This window comes from Sus scrofa, chromosome 1 (genome assembly GCF_054392235.1).
Source record: "Sus scrofa isolate SSC_HxYL_T2T_F1_AM1 chromosome 1, Sscrofa_HxYL_maternal_Yorkshire_Landrace_v2.0, whole genome shotgun sequence".
NCBI classification, from domain to species: domain Eukaryota; kingdom Metazoa; phylum Chordata; class Mammalia; order Artiodactyla; family Suidae; genus Sus; species Sus scrofa.
The window spans coordinates 11570223-11586146 of record NC_139383.1 but is presented as its reverse complement, the minus strand read 5'-3'; the positions used below and the strand labels follow the sequence as shown (position 1 = coordinate 11586146).

Genomic DNA, 15924 nt, shown 5'->3' with positions numbered 1-15924 from the left:
GAGGAAATGGGAAACGTGCGACAGGATAGTGAGGAAAGGTAATTAACTATGGTTAAAGAGTAGGGTTTTTTTAATTGTTTTTTCCCCAATACAATTTTTTTTTTCCTACTGTACAGCATGGTGACCCAGTTATACATACATGTATACATTCTTTTTTCTCCCATTATCCTGCTCCATCATAAGTGACCAGACATAGTTGCCAGTGCTACACAGCAGGATCTCATTGCCAACCCATTCCAAAAGCAATAGTTTGCATCTATCAACCCCACGCTCCCCATCCACCCCACTGCCTCCCCCTCCCCCTTGGCAAGCTAGGGCCCTAGGACCACAAAGCCTAGATCCCACTGAGGACCCTTTGAGAAATCCAGCTCAGAATTTTCCCACCAGAAGCTGGGCAGGGGGCTCCCCAAAGCTCTCAGAATGGAGGACAGCAGCCGAGGGGCGATGCTCTCAGTCTGCCCAGAGCCATGGCTGCAGGTCAGCTCAGGAAGACAGGGGGATACAGGGTGGGGCTCCCGCTGTGCTGTGTGAATTCTGTTTCCCCTGAGAACTTGGGAATTTCTTCAGTGATGTGGACCTTTCTTGTTTCATTACAATGACTTTTTTTTTTTGGTCTTTTTTGCCTTTTTAGGGCTGTACCTGTGGCATAAGGAGGTTCCCAGGCTAGGGGTCAAATCTGGAGCTGCAGCCGCCAGTCTACACCACAACCACAGCAACACTGGATCCGAGCTGTGTCTGCGACCTACACCACAGCTCACGGCAATGCTGGATCCTTAACCCACTGAGTGAGGCCAGGGATCGAGCCTGCATCCTCATGGGTACTAGTCAGCTTCATTTCCGCTGAGTCATGATGGGAACTCCTCATTACAATGACTTTGAAGTTAGAGGACAGGGGCTTGAAAGACAATAAGGAGTCATCCCAACTTGCCAGAGAAAGTTTTCTAATCCACCCAATTGCACCCTAGAATCAAGACATTTTGAGGAGTTCCCATAGTGGCTCAGCATGTCTCATAGTGTCTGTGAGAAGGCGGATTTGATCCTTGGCATACCTCAGTGGGTTATGGATCTGGTGTTGCTGTAAGCTGCAGTGCAGGTTGCAGATGCGGCTTGGATCCTGCATTGCTGTGGCTGTGGCTGCAGTTCCAATGTGATCCCTGGCCCAGGAACTTCTATATGCTGTGGGTGCAGCCATAAAAATAATAAAATAATAAATAAATCACTTCCTAAAGGAGTGAAATATTCTTATATCTGTCAACAGGAATAATTTGTCCATGAGAATGAATTTTGCCTTTCAAAGGGCTCTTCTGGTGTGGTCTTACTCATTTTGAAGAAGAGAAAACTTGACCACTTTATCCTCAGATACTGTGGTCACCTACTAGAGTTATGATCATTCAAAAGGGAGCAAAAGAAAACATTTTAAATGGGGTTGTTCTAGTAGGAGAATGAAAACCAGGCTAAGTGTTAAGAAAGCTGGGTTCTTGTCCAAATGTGATCAGCTCTGTAAACCTTGAGGAGCCATTTGCCTTCTCTGTGCCTCAGTTTCCCCATCTGTATGACAGAGGGTTGGACTGGTTGACCCTGAAGTTCAAACCCAGCTCTGAGGCTCTGCTGTTGGAAAAATAAAGAGTATGCCATGTCGTGAGGTATGGTGGGTTTGATCCAAGAAATTCACCTTTTTGACCTTCGGTTTTCTCATCTGAAGAATGAAGGGGCTGGGTTAGCTATCTTTAGGGACATTTCTGCTATATATAATCCAAGGAAATAAAAACGGGAGGGGAAAAATCTGGAAGGATGCACGGAAAGAAGCCCAGGCTGGCCACTGGGTGGTGATCTTGTTCCATATTAAGAAAGATTTTATAGCTTTTTCCAATAGTGTCAAAGTTTGAGTTAACTAAAGCATAGTGAAAATAGATTTTCCAAAAGATACTGAAATAAAATCAGGTCAGCTAAAACCCAGAATTATGGAGGAATGACAATAAACAGCAATGCCAAATAAGAGACATAAACTCTCTATAGTTGAGGCAGTAAAACATACAGGGGTATGTGAGATCTGTGTTTTGGGTTTTATTTAAAGGAATATAGGGAGAGGAGTACATTGTAAATGTATACAGTTTTTGAAAAACATGGTTTAAAAGTTAACTCTAACATTTAAAGATTTAACTTGTAAAATAACCAAATATCTTAAAAATGTGCTGGAGCAAAGAAGTCTAAACCTACAAAATCTAAACCAAATCAATGACCATGTTATTTCTTTTGTCTAAGGGAAATTGTAATCCTGTTCCAATACTTAAATATTACATAAAGAAACCAATTTCACACTTTATAGGAGGATGTGTGTCTATCAGGCTACCCACTTACCTTTAAAACCTCAGGATGATTGCTTCTGGAGTTAATAATCTGCATTGGCATCTGCAGGGCTTTGAGTTGAGGTCAGATTCTGTGGAGATGAAAGAGCATCAGTAGGAACACAGGGGAAGACAAAGGCTTTCTGATCACTGCACTGTCCACCTCTCTCTCTAGAAAAGGTTACATTCTCAAGGTAAACAATCTCCCCAGTAAAGCGCCTGTGAACATGGAGAGGCTTACAAAAGAGGGCAACGATGGAGAAGTGTGACCCTTCCATGAATCCTTCAGCTTCCCAATACTGCACACGGTGTCTTGTACACTGAGCTGCGGAGTGATGGTAGAGGCAGCACTGGCCCAGCCTGCCGTTTTCTACCCCGACTCCTCTGTCTTCTTGCCTTCCCCTCTGTTTTCTCCCAGTTCCAGTTCCTCTTCATCTTCCCTGTGAGGATGGACACAAGTTTCTCCTGAAGGCCAAAGAGTGGGCCTTCTGGCTCTGGTTGCCATGGCTGCTTCTTTTCTCCCCTTTCCTTTGATACATTAGCTATTAGCTTACATAATCCTCTCACAGGAGGATGTCCCTATTCAAAAGAAAAAAAAAAGTTATATTGCTAAGTAACCTTTAACAATGAATAGCATTCATTATGCATTTGCTTAATGATACAAAGGCATTGTTTGCTCTATTTCAGGTGATAACAGCAGATCAAAGGCACTGAGACCAGAATGTACTTTAGAGGAGTCAGCAGAGACTGGATGGAAATAATGCTTAGCATTTATGTCGCACTTTATACTCTCAAAGGATTCTGCAATTATTAATTATCTCAGAGAATAGCTCTATGAGGAAGGTCAGTGTCATTAGCTCTATTTTACAGATGAAAAATCAGAGAGCCGTTGTGATCCCCCCTCCCCCCACCGCAACATTTAAAGCTCTCATGTCAAAGCAGACCAGGGGTGGGGGCTGCAGGTAAATTATGAAGTGGTTGAAGCCTAAACAGACCAGAGGTGCCCCTTGTGGAGATTTCACTTCCTTTGATCTATCTTTTGAAAATCCTCTGAACAGAAGTATGTTCTGGACTTGGGTACTGCCTTCACACGTGGCCTGGCTCCTCTTGTGTACTGGTCTTTTCTATACATGTGTTGTTCTGTATGTAATTCCATCCTCCTTTCATTCCTTCATTCATGAACCTTAATCAGGTACTTAATGTAGTTGATATGGGCAGGAATAACGGAAATGAACAACAACTTGAGGTAGAGGGTGGGGAGGGAAGCACCAAGATGAGTTTTGGTCCTTGTCCTCTTTGAGACAAGAGACTGAAATTGCAGGACAGGTAAAGCATTTATTAGAAGCAAAGTTTGTGTGGGAAAGCAAGCTCTTGGAATGGCTGTACCCAATAGGAGTGGCTTAGATTGTCTACAGAAGGGGAGTTTTCTGGCTTGTCTCTGGCTAATCATCTTACTTTGCCCACATTTGGTCTGAATCAGGGTCCTTTCTGGTTTGCGGGCATCTCTCAGCCAAGATATATGCTAGCAGGAAGGTTTTTGGGAGATTGGCAGGACATATTAGGGCTGGTGTTTGTTCCCCCTTTGGACCCTCCCCTAGACTGACACCCTCCTCTGTACACACGTGGACTTGGAAATCCCCTTGACTACAAGGATGAGAAAAATTTGGTTGCTTTGTCTTTTATCCAATAAGAGCTCTGCCTGTGCTGATATCTTACCTCGAACTGGCAACAGGAGACTGGTTGCAGCTACTCAGCCTGGGGCCCACCTATCTCCTACCTCAAACTGATTCTTCAGAGGGATCTCACCTTTGCATACACACAGTTAGCAGATGTTTGGCTTTGTCCAAAATGGCTTGGGCTTGTCCTGACTCAAACCTTAAACCAAAACCTTCTGACATGGACCAAATATGCTCAAGGATGTTTCGGATAGGAAAGAATTTCAAGGAACTTTTGGACCAAAATGTCTTATGGACCAGGTGTTTTATGGACGTTTTGCACAGGACCAAATATCCTGCAAGGACACACCACACACACACACACACACACACACACAATCCCCCTCTTGGAGAATCCTGGAGGAGAGCATAGAGTTTCCCTTGTACACTGAGGAGGTGATTGGATGCCTGCCATTCAAGACGTAGGGCTCCTGAGGGACCCCCAGGGGAGAGAAGATCTAAATAAGGTGTCTTGATGGTTATTTCACATTTATTTTTTGCTGTGGGCTAGGCCTTCCATTGGCTAATCTGATAAACTCATATTCTGCAGTGTTTTAATTATTTGTGTGAATGTCTTCCATTTTTATAGGATTACAAGCAGATTGAAAATAGAGACTAATTCTTGTAGCTCGCAGCCATTATAGGAAATAATGGCATGAATTGCTACCATGCACTGAGTGCTTCATGCTTTACACGCTGCTCTTAGTTAAGCCTCGCAGTGACCTTTGAGGCACTACTGCTATTATCTTCTTTTTAAGAAACAGTTGAGGTTAAAGAGACTGAGAAAATTTAAGTAATTTGCTCAAAGCCATATGGTTCTTTCAGCCATTTAAAAGGAATTTAGTGACCTATTCTTTGTGCATAAAGGTAAGTTTTGAAAGATAAATAGGTGTTAAGTAAGCCAAAGTGAACAGCACGTGCAAAGGCCCTAATGTGGGAGGGAGATGGGAGGATCTGAGAGTCTGAACCGACTGCGCTGTGCAGAAAAGGGGGAAGGTGATTGGGGGAGGAGGTGGGCCCAGATCTGGTAGGACTTTGAAGGCTAGGGAAGAATTCGACGGTTAGGAACAATCGGTATTCCTGAGTTTTAAGTAAATGTGTGGCCTTGATGAGATGATGTCAGGGAGAAGAAGTTGAAGAGGAGCCAGAGAATAAAAAGGGAAACTGAGTAGGTGGGGGGTTTTAAGTAATGCTAGTGTGAGATGATGGTGAGACCAGGGTGGCAATGGTAGAGATGGGAGTAAACATGCTGGTTGTGGGATAACTGGAAGGTCAAGTGCACAGTTCCTGTGATGGGTGGGAAGAGGCAGGGTGATGAAGAAAAGACAGCTGTCAAGGCTGATTCCCAGGTTCCTGGCTTAAACAAGTGAATGACTGGAGACGTATACTGGAGGGGACCAAGGGTTTTGGGGAAATTCTTGAGGAACTGGAATCTAAATCTGTTTCTCGTCTTTTCATTTCTTTGTATCTTCTTTGAACTCCTTGATTAATATTTTATAGTTCTCAGCATATGAGTCTTTCACCTCCTTGGTCAGGTTTCACCTCCTTGGTCGTATTTGATTTTTTGGCGGTACAATTTTAAAAGGTATCATGTTTTTGTATTGCTTTCCTAATATTTCTTTGTTAATATACAGAAATGCGATTGATTTCTGCTTTTTTTTAGGGCTGCACCTGCGCCATATGGAGGTTCCCAGGCTAGGGTCCAATCAGAGCTACAGCTGCCAGCTTACACCACACCCACAGCAACACCACTGAGCAAAGCCAGGGATTGAACCCACAACCTCCTGGTTCCTAGTCAGATGCATTTCCACTGCACCATGATGGGAACTCCGCGATTGATTTCTGAATGTTAATCTTATATCCTACTACTTTGCTGAATTTGTTGATCAGTTCAAGTAGTTTTTGGGTTGAATCCTTAGGGTTTTCTATATGTAGTATCATGTCATCTACATACAGTGACAGTTTTACCTCTTCTTTTCCTATTTGGATGCCTTTTATTTCTTTTGTTTGTCTGATTGCTGTAGCTAGGACTTCCAATACTATGTTGAATAACAGTGGTGAGAGTGGGCATCCTTGTCTTGTTTCAGATTTTACTGGGAAGGCTTTCAGCTTTTCTCCATTGAGTATTGTATTTGCTGTGGGTTTGTCATAAAGGGCTTTTACTATGTTAAGGTGTGTTCCCTCTATACTCACCTTGATAAGAGTTTTGATGTGAGTGGAGGTACCACCTCACACCAGTGAGAATGGCCATCATCAATAAGTCCATAAATAACAAATGCTGGAGGGGGTGTGGAGAAAAGGGAACCCTCCTGCACTGTTGGTAGGGATGTAAGCTAGTATAACACTATGGAAAACAGTACCTTAGAAAACTATACATAGAACTACCATATGACCCAGCAGTCCCACTCTTGGGCATATATCCAGACAAAACTTTCCTTGAAAAAGACACATGCACACGCATGTTCATCACAGCAATATTCACAATAGGCAAGACATGGAAACAACCTAAATGTCCATCAACAGATGATTGGATTAGGAAGATGGGGTATATATACACAATAGAATACCACTCAGCCATAAAAAAGAATGAAATAATGTCATTTGCAGCAAGATGGATGGAACTAGAGACTCTCATACTGAGTGAAGTAAGTCAGAAAGAGAAAGACAAATACCATATGATGTCATTTATATCTGGAATCTAATATACTACACAAATGAACCTTTCCACAGAAAAGAAAATCATGGACTTGGAGAATAGACTTGTGGTTGGTGGTGGGGGGAGGGGGAGGGAGTGGGATGGACTGGGAGTCTGGGGTTAATAGATGTAGACTGTTGCCTTTGGAATGGATGGGCAATGACATCCTGCTGTATAGCACTGGGAACTACGTCTAATCACTTCTGATGAATCTATACAGGTATGTGTAACCACGTCAACACACTGTACAGTAGAAAATTGACAGAACATTGTAAACCAGCTATAATGAAATAAAGAAATTAATTAATTTTAAAAAATCAGCTTCAGCAGCCCACCTTAAAAAAAAAATCTGTTTCTCATCAAATTATGCTCTGTCCCCACAGAAATCCAGTGTTGAACTGCACTTCCGGCTTGCTGATGGTAATCAGCTTCCATTGCCATCACTGTCATCTTCTAGAAGAATGCACCTTGCCTTTGTTGTCCAGTCCGTGACATCGGCAGAGGAAATGGCCATCCAGGTGGGAATGCAAGGGAAGCCCTTTCTGGGAAAGGGAGACCTTTAATTCCCCAGCCCTGTTGCTGCTCAGCAATTAGGCAGAAGAGCTCTGCCTCAGAGTGTTAGAGTTTGACTCTTGCCCTCATAACTTGCCATCCCGTTGACATTGAGCAAGTTATTTAACATTTCTAAGCCTCTCTTTCCTCAAGTGTAAAGAGGGGGAAATAACAGTATCTTCTCCATCACAGGGCTGGTGGAGGAATCCGGGCGGCTGTTAGCTCACCAGACACCTTTGCATGAGTTAGTTAGAGGAAGGGTCCCATTCTCAAGTAAAAAATCTTTTTGAAGTTAGTATATTATATATTTCTCCCTAATTACAGTTGTGCAAACATAAAATAATTCTGAATAAATAATATAAATCAAATTATTAAACCTAACATAATATACGATTTGCATTTTTAATCACAATAATTAGAAAATCAAATTTAAAAATAATAGATACGTAACAAGCCAAAAATTTTAATAGCAGTTAATTATGAAATTTCCATAGCAACAAATAAACAAGTGCTCTAATGTAATTAGCAGATCATTACGTAGTAATCTCTAATTTATGTCAATTTAATACTTACTTTGTATATTACTAACGTTAAATTAATAATAGTTATTACCTAGTTATTTGTATCATAATGAAAGTGCCTGTACATTTAAAATAGGAACACTACCATCCCACCTGGTACGGAAAACACGTGGCAGAGTATGTGAACTGCAGTAGACTGATGCTGATAGAGTTGTTTTTTTAATGTTAAGATATTAATCAGCACTTTGGGGAGAAAAGCCACTTCTTATTTATAAACTTATTTATTACTTATTTATAAAATAGGTTATTTTGAATGTTGTTAGATCATCAAGAAGTTTTAATAATCAAACATTCTTTCTTTGTGTCTAATCAGAAAATGACAATATACCAATGCTAGCGAAAAAAACATATGAGTCATCCACCACAAAACTGCCTTAACAGGTACAGCTCATTCATCTCTGAAGTTAACAAAGTTATGATAAAAATACACAATAATTACAGAATAATTAGATGGCTATGATGTTTCCTTTGATGTACTACTTTTGTGCAGGGTACAACCTAAACCACAAACACAGTGGTTTGGGGGCAGGAATACAAAAGATAATTTCATAAAATACTTAGCATTCATAGGAACCATCTTAAACCAAATGGCCAATGTTAGTATTTTATATTTAGTTATTTAACTTATACTGAAATGCTCTTGCCCAAGTCTTAGTTCTCTTTTAGATTAGTACTGAATATACATTGTCAGTATGGATAATGAAGCTTAAAGAATAATGCCCAAATACACTGCACAAAAACTTTTGCAGTCAACTGCCTCTCTTCCCTTCGCCAGCACCACATTATAGCAGGTCTAACTATACTTACAGAATGCACGGTGGTTTGTTATCAGTTGAAGTTGATTGCTTGTTCTCAGACTCACCACAGAGAAAGATTCACATTGTGGTTTGTTTCAATGTTCTGCTTTGGTTCTCCTGATGGCAGCAGGCTGGGAAAGGAACCCCAATGCCGACTGCTAAAATATAAATACCTTGTAGCCCCTGTGGGTATTCTATACAGGGATAGGCAAAGGAAAGAAGTGGGCGTTCTTAAATGCTCAGAAGTAAGGATATTTAAAGAAAAGGTAAAAATAGAATTTTTCAGAGTGATTTAAAATGGTTTAGGAGAAAAAGAAAGAGTGAAAAGTATGGGAGAGATTTTCAGATAGAGGAGATTTAGCTAAAACTAAATCCATTATGAGCAGGAGACTATGAAAACGTGAAGGAAAGGAAGCAACAGAAAGTGATGTGGGAAGGGTCAAGGGCACAAGTGACGCGGTCAAAGGTCAAGGGGTTCGGTAGACAAAGGAGAGAACTGAAAACTGAAATTTAAGGCTGAAGGCGTGAGAAGGAGGTCAGAGCAGAGAAACAGCTAAGCAGTCAGAGCCAAACACCATGTTTCCACACTGGGCCGGGTGGGCATCAATTTGGGATCTTCTGCAGGAAGTTGAAAAGAAAGAGGGGAGACAAAGTCCCTCCATTTGGGTTTTGTTTGCTTTATTTCAAAAAAAGTTACTTTGTTGAAAGGCCAGGTTACGCTATTTTCAAAGGATTTTTTTTTTAAGAGAAAATACCACATCAATTTGAAGCATCATTAAAAATGGGTTAATCACAGATAGACATTTCTAACAAAGATGGACATTAAAAGAGAGAGAAAGAGAGCAGAGTAGACACAAAGGGAAGCAACAGGAAGAATCTTTCAAGGAAGGTGAGAGGTGATGGCCGCAATGAGTAAGAAAACGGCTCGAAAGATGCAGAGAGAGAGTGAGAAAATGAGACACCTCAACTCCGAGGAGTGAAATCACCAGTAATAGGAGCATTTTTTTATACTATATATATGGATTTCCATACTTGTCTATCTGTCTGTCTATATTTACAAAAATCAAGATCAAGTCAGGTAAGGGCAAATATTCTCTTGCAAAGTAGTAAATATTCTGTCACATTTAAATATTTTAGGCTCAGTGAGCCATACAGTGTCTGTTGTAACTACTCGACGCCACCACTGTGGATTGAAAGCAGCCATGGACAATATGTCATTGGCTGAGGGTGTCTGTGTTCCAATAAAACTATTGACAAAAAGCAGACGTCAGGTTGGATTTGGCCTGTGGATTACAATGTATGGACCCCTGATCTAAGATTCTAATCCCCTCACTTTTGGATGAAAATAGGAGACCCAGAGCATTTCAGGAAGCTTCCCCAAACAGCACAACTCAGCAGAGGGAGTTCAAAATGGAGAATAAGAAGTAATTAGGTAGATGCTATTTTGGAGAGATCCTAATCTTTTAAAGCAATACAACACTCGGTTGCACTGAAATTTGTTCTCTCAGAAGCTTATGAATGTTTCATTCTGGGTACTTGAGGCTTCTGAGCAGCCCAGGGTGCTTATTCTTTTTTATTTGTTTGTTTGTTTGTTTTGGTTTGCTTTTTAGGGCCGCACCTGCGGCATATGGAGATTCCCAGGCTAGGGCGTTAGACCCCTAGATCCAGACATGCCAGATCAGAGCCGTGTCTGCGATCTACACCACAGCTCATGACAATGCAGGATCCTTAACCCACTGAATGAGGCCAGGGATCAAACCTACAACCTCGTGGTTCCTCGTCTGGTTGGTTTCCGCTGCACCGTGATAGGAACTCCCCGGGGTGCTTATTCTTAAACCAAAAAGTCTTTCTATGCTAATTATTTTGGACAGAGCATCTTTTAAGATTGATTACATGTGGCCACACCTGTCTAAACTGCATACAATTTAACCTTTGTGGAAAAGAAGATTCAGATTCACCATTTAAAAGCAAATTTAGAGCTAAGAAGCCCATTTGATACTACCTAATACTACCTAACCAAGGGCTCTCTGGAACTACTGAGACTCGGAATCCTGTTTAACTCATGCAGGTCCCTGCTCACTCATTCAAAGGCGTCTTCCTCTTCCCAGCTGTCAGTTGGTCGGCAGGCCTCCGACTGGGGGAGTGCTTGGGTCCAGCAGCATTACGTTGCCCACCTGCCATAAATAACCAAGATGATCAGATGATGGAATGTAAGAACAGGGGTTCCTATGAGATTCTGTCCTTCCCATCCTCTTTCTGAAGATCTTCCCCTAGCTGCCAGCCTAGCAGAAAGGAGAAGTCTCAGTCTTGAGTATCAGTGGGCTAAATCTGACACTGGCCCTCAGGTTCCATGAATGCCCAGGAGCTGCTACTTCCCTGCAAACTCCTACCACACGTACTGGGTCTCTATCCTCAATTGTCTGTTGGGAATGGAGACTGCTTTGAATTCTACTTCTCTTGCCTCAGACTTACCTTCTTGACATTTGCTGTCTTTTTCTCCTTCCTCCTGATCAATCGCTATAGCCCAAACAAAGAGTAGTTATTCCCCGGAAATACTGGGGAACAAAGGCCAAACACAGGACTCTTCCATTGCCTGACTCAGAGTCAGCATCAAATTTGCCCTTAGGACTGATTTGACATTTGAATCAGACAGGAGCCACAAGTTCATTAAGTGCCCTGGTGACTGTGATTCAGGCTATTGCCCTAATTCATTTATATTAGACTCCCAGGTCCAACCCTACTCTTCTAGGTTGACTCTGCACCCCTCACCCCCTGTAGTACCTGACAGGGGAGGCATGTCAGGTACTACAAGGAACAAATGAACTCTGAGAGAAGGAATGAGGAGTTTGCCTACATAGAGACATGGCCGTAAGCCATCATATTACTAGGGTGATAACATGTTCCACTTTGCCTGGGATCATCCCAGTTTATTTACTGTCCTGGCATCATCATTAATAGTGCCTCAATCACTGTCCTAATTTGGATGAAATCTGATATAGTAACCCAGCATTTCTCATCTGAAAGATGGGAATATTGCCAACCCCTCTCATGGTGTTGTGAAGAATAACCAAATGAGATTATATTTATGAAGGTGTTTTAAAATGATTTAAGGGAACCCCACTCTGGCAGCACGAGGTGGTGGCATTATTTTTGTTATCATTTATTTTGGCCCTCATGGAGTTATTAGTTCAATTCCATTTCCTTGGCAATGTTTTAGATTGTTCAGGTCATGAAACAAGTTATCTCTAGATTAGAGAGGTGTTATTACATACACGGTTCCATTAGCAGTAAAAAAAAAAAAAAAAAGCCTCATTTTTTCAAGTTAACACTCATTTAAAAATACAATTGATTTTTACAAAAATAGAAACTCCACCGCTATAATTTTTTCCCACTATTCATGTTGGACTTCTAACTGATAAAGTAAAGAAAAAGATATACAAATGGAATTTTAAGCAAAGGATAAGCAATAAAGAAAACATTATAGCAATAGTACAAGGAAGGGAAAAAACCCACAGAATGCCTAATCCTGTGTATATGCTGTGTGTGTGTGCGTGCGTCTCTGTATTTCGGTTTTTAAACTTGATAAGTGTGAATTTTCCTGCACCTATTAGTATTGAAATGGACAAGTATTCTAGGCAAGACAGGGCAAAATTTGGGGTTGAATTACCAATAAGATGATGAATCAGAACCTAAACACCTGAGAGTTGACTGTCTTTTTTAAGCATGACATTACCTCTTTTAGGCAAAACAGACAATCCCATCTGTAATTAAACTCTGGTCTGATTGTGCTGCTCTATCTGACTGTTACCTCTGGTGGAACAATGTGCTTTCTCAAATGGGATTGCTTTTCTATCGCTCTCTATTCCTGAATGACCTGATCTTTCCTGAATAGGGAGAAAATGTGCTTATCTAAATAAAATAATTCTTTCTTTCAGGGTCTGACAGTATCATTTGGTAAGTTATCTATTTTCAGGCTTCTGATGGTGCCTCCAGGCAATGAAGGGGTTTAGTTTTCCTCACATAGACACTGTGGGTTCCTTAAAAGGGAGGAAAGCATTTATAGATTTCACAGGTGGATTCTTGGTTGCTCCATTAGTCACTGGTCCTGGCTGTTTACTATAATCTATATTTTAATGCAGAGAAATGTAATCTGCATGAGAATGCCTCTGAAGTTGAAAGCTGTAGAGGCCTATAGGTTCTGTTGTATCTGCAGCATTAAAATTTTTCTTAAAATATGAAAATTCATATAGAAATACAGAATTCTGGCTTCTCAAAAAATGGAATATTTCATGTCATTGAGTTGACTGGAAGCTGAGGAGTGAGAGGTTGTCCTTCTAAAGCTGCTAGTGGAGGCCTAGGGCTTTTGCTAACCCCCTCTCATCTGAGACCTTCTGTTAGAGTTTGCAAGTCTTTTTTTTTTTTTGTCTTTTTGCCTTTTCTGGGGTCAATCCCTTGGCATATGGAGGTTCCCAGGCTAGGGATCTAATTGGAGCTGTACCCGCCAGCCTACGCCAGAGCCACAGCAACGCAGGATCTGAGCCACATCTGCGACCTACACCACAGCTCACGGCAATGAGGGATCCTTAACCCACTGAGCAAGGTCAGGGATTGAACCCGCAACTTCATGGTTCCTAGTCGGATTCGTTAACCACTGAGCCACGACGGGAACTCCAAGAGTTTGCAAGTCTTAATCTACATCTTCATTTGCTGAACAAATTATAAAGACCTGTTTTATGCAAAATTCTGTTCACGGAGCTGAGTCAATATGTATACAGCTCTTCACCCAAAGGCTCGTAGGGACTGTCAGTCCCCTGAGATGCTCAGTGGAGGGCTTTCCATGGATACGTGTTAGGATGTGAATCTATTTGATGATGCACATTAGCACATTGGAGGCTGTGAAAAGGAGTTCCCATTGTGGCTCAGGGGTAACGAACCCATCTAGTATCCATGAGAACGTGGGTTCAATCCTTGGCCTTGCTCAGTGGGTTAAGGATCCGGCATTGCTGTGAGCTGTGGTGTAGGTCGCAGACGTGGCTCGGATCCCGTGTAGTGTGGCTGTGGTGTAGGCTGGCAGCTACAGCTCTGATTTGACCCCTAGCCTAGGAACCTCCATACACTCTGGGTGCAGCCCTAAAAGGACAAAAAAAGAAAGAAGGAGAAAAATGGCTCTGAAAAGACCTTCAGTAAAGAAACTCATTAAATATTGCATAACCATTGTTTCTTTACCAAAAATATATATATTTTAAAAATAATATCTATTACCTCTACAAAGGCTAATTCTAGGGAGCACACTAAGAAATAGTGATTTGTAGCTTGGCTCTAAGTTGAAGGTTATGAACATTTATATATTAATAAATAGAGGGAATAAATTAGAAACTTAGGAAAGTCTCTTGCAAAAACATTCTAAGGAGGATTTCCTGAATTGACTCAGCGGTTAAGGAACCCAACTAATATCCATGAGAACTCGGGTTCAATCCCTGGCATTGCTCAGTGAGTTCATGACCCAGTGTTGTCCTGAGCTGTGGTATAGGTTGCAGATGTGACACAGATCCTGCGTTGCTGTGGCTGTGGTGTAGTCCGGCAGCTACAGCTCCAATTTGACCCCTAGCCTGGGAATTTCCATATGCCATGGGTGTGGCCCCAAAAAGACCAAAAAAAAAAAAAAAAGATTCAAAAGGGAAAATAACTGAATTAAAGACTGTTTGTCTATAACCTGAAATAAGGCCCATGAGCTATAAGAATGCTTATGCTTTTTTTGGTAAAACCTAGTATTGGGTGTACTTCATACTTTTTTAAAATTACTATTTGTACAGAGAATTTTTCTAAAATTCAGTCAGTATAAGTGGGAAGAATAAATAAATGTGAATTATTTTTGAGGACTGATTCACAAATACATTCATGTGTTCATTTGACTAAGCCAAGTCCTGTGAGTTTTACCTTCTAAATGTATCCAAAATGCATACACTCCTCTCTAACTTACTGGTGTCCTTTTAGCAGGCACTACTGTTGCCTGTTTTCAGTCAAATGAATGGCCTCCTTACCCTGATACACTGTACGCAGGATGAGCTATTAAAAATGGGAATCTGGAAACCCCTGAATGGCTTCTAGTTGCTTTTGAAGGTCCAATTCCATAGGACGTTTGCAAAAACTCACATACTTTGGGTCCAGGGCCCTCCAGTCTCATCTAATTCAATCCTCTCCCTCCTTTTCTGTATTACATTCTCTTAAGCCTTCATTTCTTCCATGAGCACTCTCCTCCCTCTTGCCCCAGGGCCTTTGCACCAGTTGTTTTTTCCTGCCTGCCTCTGTCTCCTCCCCCTCGTATTCCTCCCTCCCAAATTCTACTGGGTTAATGTCTGTTTATTCAGATCTCAACTCAAATATTGCTTTTTTCTTGAGCCAGTCTTACAATTATACCAGGCTCTCCTGTTTAATCCTTTCATGCAGCACCTTCTACAGTCATCATGCTCCGTGATTCGTACTTTTTATGATGATTTCATCAACATTTATCTCCTTCTTTTGTTTACTACTTTCCTAGCACCTGGCACAGTCAGGAACACTCAGTAAATACAAACGAAGGATAAATGTGATAGAAGATAGAATTTTTATGCATATTGGCAAAAGAAGTGATAGAATTCTACCTTTTTGGAGATTTAAAAGTAAGCCAAGATTGTTTATAAACTGGGACATGGATCCATATATTTTGATATAAACTTTGCCGATGGAGGGAGGGAGGCGAGTGGGAGATGGGAGGGAACTAATCCAGCAGCAAAGAAAAAACAAAAATTTTTTTTCTGGTGAAATAAGTAATGGTTTTCTGGTTGGATAATTCTACACACAGAAAATGATTGATTAAAACTTCCTGCAAGCTTAGGCTATGCAAATATAGCAGGTGTCTATGTATATGCCAGGCTTGAACGCAGTCTTCAATTATTTTTTGGAAAAACTGCCCTGGTTGGGTTTTGAATCATGCTTCCACATCTGTCGGTATGTTCCAATCATTACCCAAACAGCAATCAGACATGGCTAACTAGGCCAAAAATAATAAAATAATATAAATAAATATAGTTTGGCTTCCCAGTACGGAATGAATATTCCAACTTACTTATTTCTGTTTCAATGAAAAAAAAAAAAAAGGGATAGGATGATCATGAAGGCATAAGCATGGCCTAACAAATCCATCGCAGCCTTGCTCTTGAAAGAATGAATGGATCGATTTCAGCAGGGAGGGAGCTCCGT

The 15924-nt window shown here is 41.2% G+C and overlaps 1 protein-coding gene across 1 annotated transcript in view; it reads right to left on the bottom strand.

The window, feature by feature from the left end:
* Window positions 1-10765: 10765 nt before the first annotated feature.
* The window catches only part of NOX3 (NADPH oxidase 3), a 102561-nt gene continuing 97402 nt past the window's right edge, over window positions 10766-15924 (bottom strand). Inside the window, exon 15 of the transcript XR_014844235.1 lies at window positions 10766-10859. The gene's annotated coding sequence lies outside the window, so the exon portion shown is untranslated. The remainder of the gene's footprint in view (window positions 10860-15924) is intronic.